This window comes from Polypterus senegalus, chromosome 8, assembly GCF_016835505.1.
Source record: "Polypterus senegalus isolate Bchr_013 chromosome 8, ASM1683550v1, whole genome shotgun sequence".
Classification (NCBI taxonomy): Eukaryota; Metazoa; Chordata; class Cladistia; order Polypteriformes; family Polypteridae; genus Polypterus; species Polypterus senegalus.
Window position 1 is genome coordinate 138,157,763 of NC_053161.1, and position 6,000 is coordinate 138,163,762.

The 6,000-nt window shown below is 41.1% G+C and overlaps 1 protein-coding gene across 4 annotated transcripts in view; it reads left to right on the forward strand.

The window, feature by feature from the left end:
* Nucleotides 1-6,000, forward strand: part of hcfc2 (host cell factor C2) — a 56,467-nt gene that overhangs the window by 49,765 nt on the left and 702 nt on the right. For 2 of the 4 annotated variants that reach the window (XM_039761815.1, XM_039761819.1), the window contains one exon: nucleotides 5,383-6,000. This exon is cut by the window's right edge and continues 702 nt beyond it. The gene's annotated coding sequence lies outside the window, so the exon portion shown is untranslated. The remainder of the gene's footprint in view (nucleotides 1-5,382) is intronic. The other 2 variants (XM_039761816.1, XM_039761817.1) reach the window with 2 other exon arrangements.

Here is a 6,000-nt window from a genome sequence, read left to right on the forward strand (position 1 = left end):
CATTATGGTACCATAAGCAAACTGTTTATTTTAGGTGTCACTCAGGCAGTTCTTAAAGATGTGTCACATTTCAAATATGCTGCTTCTGAAATGAGGTAGATATACTTTACCTGTCGTCAAGGGGAATTAAAACTTTACAGAAGCTCAAGGGAAGAAAAAAATACTAATTTTATAGTAAACAAGTTGTGTGTTTCAGCAAGCTGCTCCAAACACACACAACTTCTGGTTTGAATATGAGAGCTGCTGCTGTTAATCTCCGGCTTGTAGGTGGGAGTAAGGCATAGTCAGACCTATTCCATCGAGCTGCAGGTTTACATTTAAAGACATTGACATTTGAATAGAGCAAGTCCAGCTTGTTGTGTCCACAAATCCAGCATGCTCATTGATTTGTGTTGCACATGTCTTAAACATCTATTATCATACACTGATAATTTCTGTATTCTTCATTTATTTATTCAATTACATATCTGTTGACTATATTTATGTATCTAGATTGCAAATACCATACATTGCATCAATGTTTATATTGCTTACTACATTTCAGTATTGCTGCTGCTACTTTGTCTTGTCTTTGCACAATGTCTTGTCTTGTTTGTGTTTTAATTTTAAATTAAAATTTTAATTCTATTTTTAATTTATTATTTGCACTTCATGTTGTTACACTGAGCTTCTCAATTTCATCTATCTGTATACTTGTATATGGTTGAGATGACAATAAAGTTCACTTTGACTTTGTTCCTATGGCCTGTTCATTAAGTCAGCAGCACTCTAGGGTCAGAATGATTCATTCATGAGAATATTACTACAAAGTGAATCTTTTCTGTTCTGGAGTTAATAAACATTAATCAGGATGATGCAACTTATCTCCCTAGGCAGTAACATGGACACATTTAGTCAGTATTTCAATGACGGGATAAAACTAATTAGCTTTTTCACCATTGCTGATTTACTCATTTTCCTACCTTTTCCAATCTGTTTGATTGTCTCAAGTGATAAACCGTCCAGCATTGAAATAGCATTTGAAATCAGATGTTTAAGCTGGTTCCCTGTATTAAACACAAGCCACAGTACCTGAACTTGCTGTGACTTACCATGAGATTGTGAGCTGGGGGGCTGATCACATCCTCAGAGAATACAGACGTTCCTGGGAAAACCCCTAAAAAACGTTGACAGGCTACCTTCACATTACTCCTTACCTTATTTGTGCCCTGTCGCGTGATAAACCTCTTGCTCGGTACTCTGCATACTTAAAAGCATGTACAGCACCTGTCAGTATTAGAACTGATTGTTTTGCTTCTTTCTCTCTCTCTCTCTCTCTTTCATCTCTGTCTTGACATGGAGAGTACGTTTAAACTTTTAAAAAAGAGAGAAATGTTTGTTTGCAGTGTTTGAATAAAGTTCCTGTCTCCAACCTCCCGTGTTTCTGTGCAAATCTGTGACCCAAGCATGACAAGTGGTACCAGAAGTGGGGTGGTTGTACAGATGAATGCAGAGGAGTTATTTCAAATTGCTCAGAATGTCCCGCTTCCTCATGTTCCGGAGGATGATCCGGTTCCTCCTCTCCCTGAAAATTCTAAAAATGTGCTGACGAAGATGGGTCCTTCCGATGTTTCTGTTAGCTTTTGAGCAAGTGTCGACTTTGTTGGGATGGGAAAAACGAAACTGGGCTGTTATCATCACCCTTTTTTTGTCTGGGGATGCCTTACTTTCCTTACGGAATGTGCCTCGTGATAAGCTCTGCGATTATGATTTCCTGACGCGGCAGGTTGTGTTACCTTTGTGGCTAAAGGTTTTGCACTTAAATGACTGGAGACTGAACATGGACGGTCCCATCCGTGCGCAAATTCAAGATTTGATTCATAAGGTACATTGCTTGTTTGAGGGAGACAAGATGGAACGAGTTGTGAAAAAAGTTTTCATGAATATAGTACTGACCGGGATACCTGCAGTTCTCCGAGATGAGTTTCTTCATCATAACATTGAGTCATTAACGTTTGTGGCCAAACGCTTAGAAGGTTCTCAGACCGCTTGGAGAAAAAGTGGTGGATTTGGTGCCCAGTATGCTGTTTTACAACCTACGAGAGAGTGCCCGGCATACTCGTCGCTTTGACCGAAGACTGGAACATCGACAGGCTTTAGGACCTGACAATCGTCAGGAAGGCCTCCGGGAAATTCAGTTATTGATGAGGTGCCCGTATCTGGGGAGGCAGGAGGAGGCCGTGGACATCTCCGCAGATATTTCAGTGGAGCTGAAAGAAGATGTTTCCAGTGTGATCAACCTAGTCACTTGGCGAAGGAGTGTCGCCTGTCTCCAGCTCAATTGATGGAAATTGGATTGGCCGAGGTTTGTTTCTCCCATATTCCCTATTGATCAGAAAAAAAAGATGGCATATTAATCTTGATGAAATTGGGGGGCCCCGAGATCTCGGCACTATTGGACTCGGGCAGTGACCTTTGTGTTGTCAGACGGTACTGTCTTGACGACGGATGCCGTAGTAACACTGAGACTGTAAAGATACGTTGTGTGCATGGAAATGTTAAAGACATTGCTTCTTCCTTTGACTTATAATAATCGTCACTTTAAAGTTTGGTCTGTCGTTCTGGACTCCTTGTCCCTGGCCATTACTGATAGACAGAAGGAATGCCTTTTTTCCTAGACTATTTACCAGTCATCGAGTCCGCCTGTTAAGCTTAGTGGGGGGAAAGAAGAAGAAGAAGAACTGGTGGCGGTCGGTGAATATCTAGAGCTCCAATTAGATATTGAACCCGATCTCTCTAGCGAGACTGAGGGAGACAAACGCCCCCCACTCCAATTTCCCAGAGTGTCAGGCAGACCCTTCTACATCTTATCATATTGCAAATGCCTCCGAACACATACCGAGCACTGGCGAGCAGTCAGATTTCGTGCACTTGCAGTATGCTGATAGCTCATTAGAATATGCATTTAAACAGGCTTGCTCTGCTAATGACTCCTATTACCAAGAATGTGAATCCGGGGACTTGAGCCTTTTCAGAGTGATTTCAGATCATTTAATGGGGGAATTTATTGAACAACTAGTTGTACCTGAAGTACACAGGGTAATACTTTTGCAGCTGGCCCACTCTCACATCTTGGGAGGGCACCTCGGGGCTGATAAGACCAGAGATCGGTTATCAAAACAATTTTATTGGCTGAATATGGAAAAAAATGTTGAACGGTTCTGTACTTCACGTCCTGACTGCCAGATCATGTCCGCTTATAAACCTCCTCGGGCTCCCCTTTGTTCTATACCTATTTTGGATGTCCCCTTTCAGCAAGTGGGATTAGATATTGTAGGCCCTTTGCCTAAGACTAAAAATGGGTATCAATATATGCTGGTGTGGGTTGACGATGCAACACGATATCCAGAGGTGGCAGATCAGAAGGAGATCAAAATTAAGTTAAGGTACTAATAGGGCCACTCCATTTAATATAGGCACAGAAAACTTCTAAATAAATAGGCACTCGATGGCACTAGGAACAAAAACAGCAATTGCTGCCGAATCTGCCTCGAGAAAGAATTCTGTAAGAACTTAAATTGGAAACTAGGGAGTTAAAAACTAGGATTAGGACATCTTTGAGTCAGGAACCAGGCAGGAGAAAATTTTTTCATTGTATCATTTATTTCACTTTAGCAAATGCTGAAGAGGGTGCATCCTGTTACAGCAATACACTAAGGGGCAGAGGCTGTCAGCAAATGGGCACAGAATCGAGGAAGAGACACATGCTATAGACAACTGAAGTACATAACACTGTTGAATTATTCCTGAAATTTACTCTGATTGGTTCATTGACTTACACCATCTGAATATTTACTCTGATTTGTTAAAAGACATGAAATGTTTAAAGCAAAGAGCATAGACAGCTTACATACCCAAAATAAAAGTCTCCAATATCTATTACGTTCAGCTGTTACTCTTTTATGAAAAACTGCGTAGGCGATGACTGGCAGGTCTTACTGAACACACGACATCAGCCAATTTCTTAAGGCGCCAGTCTCTTCATGCTGTTTCTAAGACAAATGCTATATATTTCTTTTAATGTATACTGCATTCAAAACAATTCATTTAGAAAAGCTATATTACCTTTTGATAGTTCCCTTTAATCTCTCACACCGGGCGTTAAACTCAAAGGGCTTAATAGAGGGGGTCTGGCTTTACGAGAGCTCCATCCTACCGTGGCTCAAGTCCAAAATGTGATGCCTCCTTTTGGGGATGTCTGGTTTTTTTAATATTCTGGCAGGAAGGAAAAGAGCTTCTCAGGATCAGTTGCCTTCCCTGTGTGTCTTCTCAGAACTGTGCAGGGAAAAAGTGATGATACCATTAGCGACTGCACCCCATCTTGTCCCAAAGTGATATTGCATACTTCAGGTGACGATGTGGGTTCTACTCCATGCTCCCATCTAGGCTTCTAGCGAGCTCTCAAACCCGACACTGTCGGCAATGTCATCGATGAGCTAGAAAGTGAAGACATCAACAAAGAAGCAAGGGGATGGTGCAAAAAGTGCAAAGTGCTTTTATTAAAAACAAAACCAAAAACAGTGTCCAAATAAATAAGTGCACTGTCTCAAATAGTTCTTAAATAAATATTCCGTTAAAACAGGTGAACTATGGAGTTTAAAATCATATAAATGTATCCATATAAAACAAGGTTAAAATGATAATGGCTAGAAGCAGTCTTGTCTTAAAACTCCGGTGCTTTCTTCTTTCTACTGGTGGCTCTCCGGCTGCTCCCATACGGGCCCCGCAACAGGGGAGTCGCCATACCAGCAAATGCAGCTCCCTCCTATTCTGGTCCGGTAGCCTTCCGATCCCCGGCTACGTAAGGCTCCAGCCGGACCGAGACTTGGGTTCCCTTCCTAGCAGCCAGGGCGCTCGCGCTGCAACTCAACACGCCCAAAGCCTCTTCGACTGCCACTCCCTTCAATGACAAGTCATCTCTTCTGCCGGTCACTCCAGCTCCTCAAAATTGCATACTTGGAGCGACCGCTTCAATCTGCACCCTCTGAGAGTTGGCCAAACACTCCTCCGGGGCTGTCCTACCAGCTGCATTCAACCTTCCACGAGCCTGCTCTCGCATATAATATGACATATTATTATTTTTTATTTAGCTGATGCCTTTATCCACAGCGACTTCCAATATTTGAGATACAATTGGTTCAATTTTGTTTGTTTTCTCAGTTGGACCACAGACTCATGGTTACACAGTGTAGGTAGCGGGATTAAAACCCACAGCTTCAGGGTTTAAAGTCCAAAGTCTTGTGCCACACTGCTTACTGGTAATCTAGTGATCGGTAGTCACGTATTGTAAGAAATATACATCTTTGACCTAAAGCGGACATGTTTGTCTTTCATGTCTTACAGCACATGGGAATTGAAGATCAGCCTGAAGCGGGAAGAAACAAACTGACATTTTCAATTATGTTGGAAACGTGAAAAAAGGAAATCACATACTAATTACTGTCTATTACAATTCAAAATAGTACTTACCACTGTTTTCTAATTTGATGTATGTGGCTTTTTCAATTACTTTGTACAGAAATGAATATGTATATTTATCAAGTCTGGATCACTATATTTAAGTGTGTTATAATCATTCTAATATATGCACAGTATATCTATCTCTGTTGTTGTCTTCAATCCGAAGGGGGGAATGTGTCCCACCACTGAGATCTCCTTCTGTCGTTCTATTCTACCGAACGTAATTCAGAAATTTGTATGTTTAGGATTTGTATTTAGCTCAAGAAAAGTCTGGTGACTTGTACAGTGGATCCAGTTTGTGTCTGTGAATGTGAAGTGTAATTCTGCACCTTTGTATAGTACATTTGTACAGTATTTTAAATGTTGCATTCCAGGGTTTTCTAATGTATACATTTTTTTTTCATAGTGTAAAATCTAATCAGGTGGAGCTCATATGAATAAAAGGTTACTTCAAATATCAAACAGAAGGATGCTGTCCATTTAGCCATTCTGTCCTGCAAC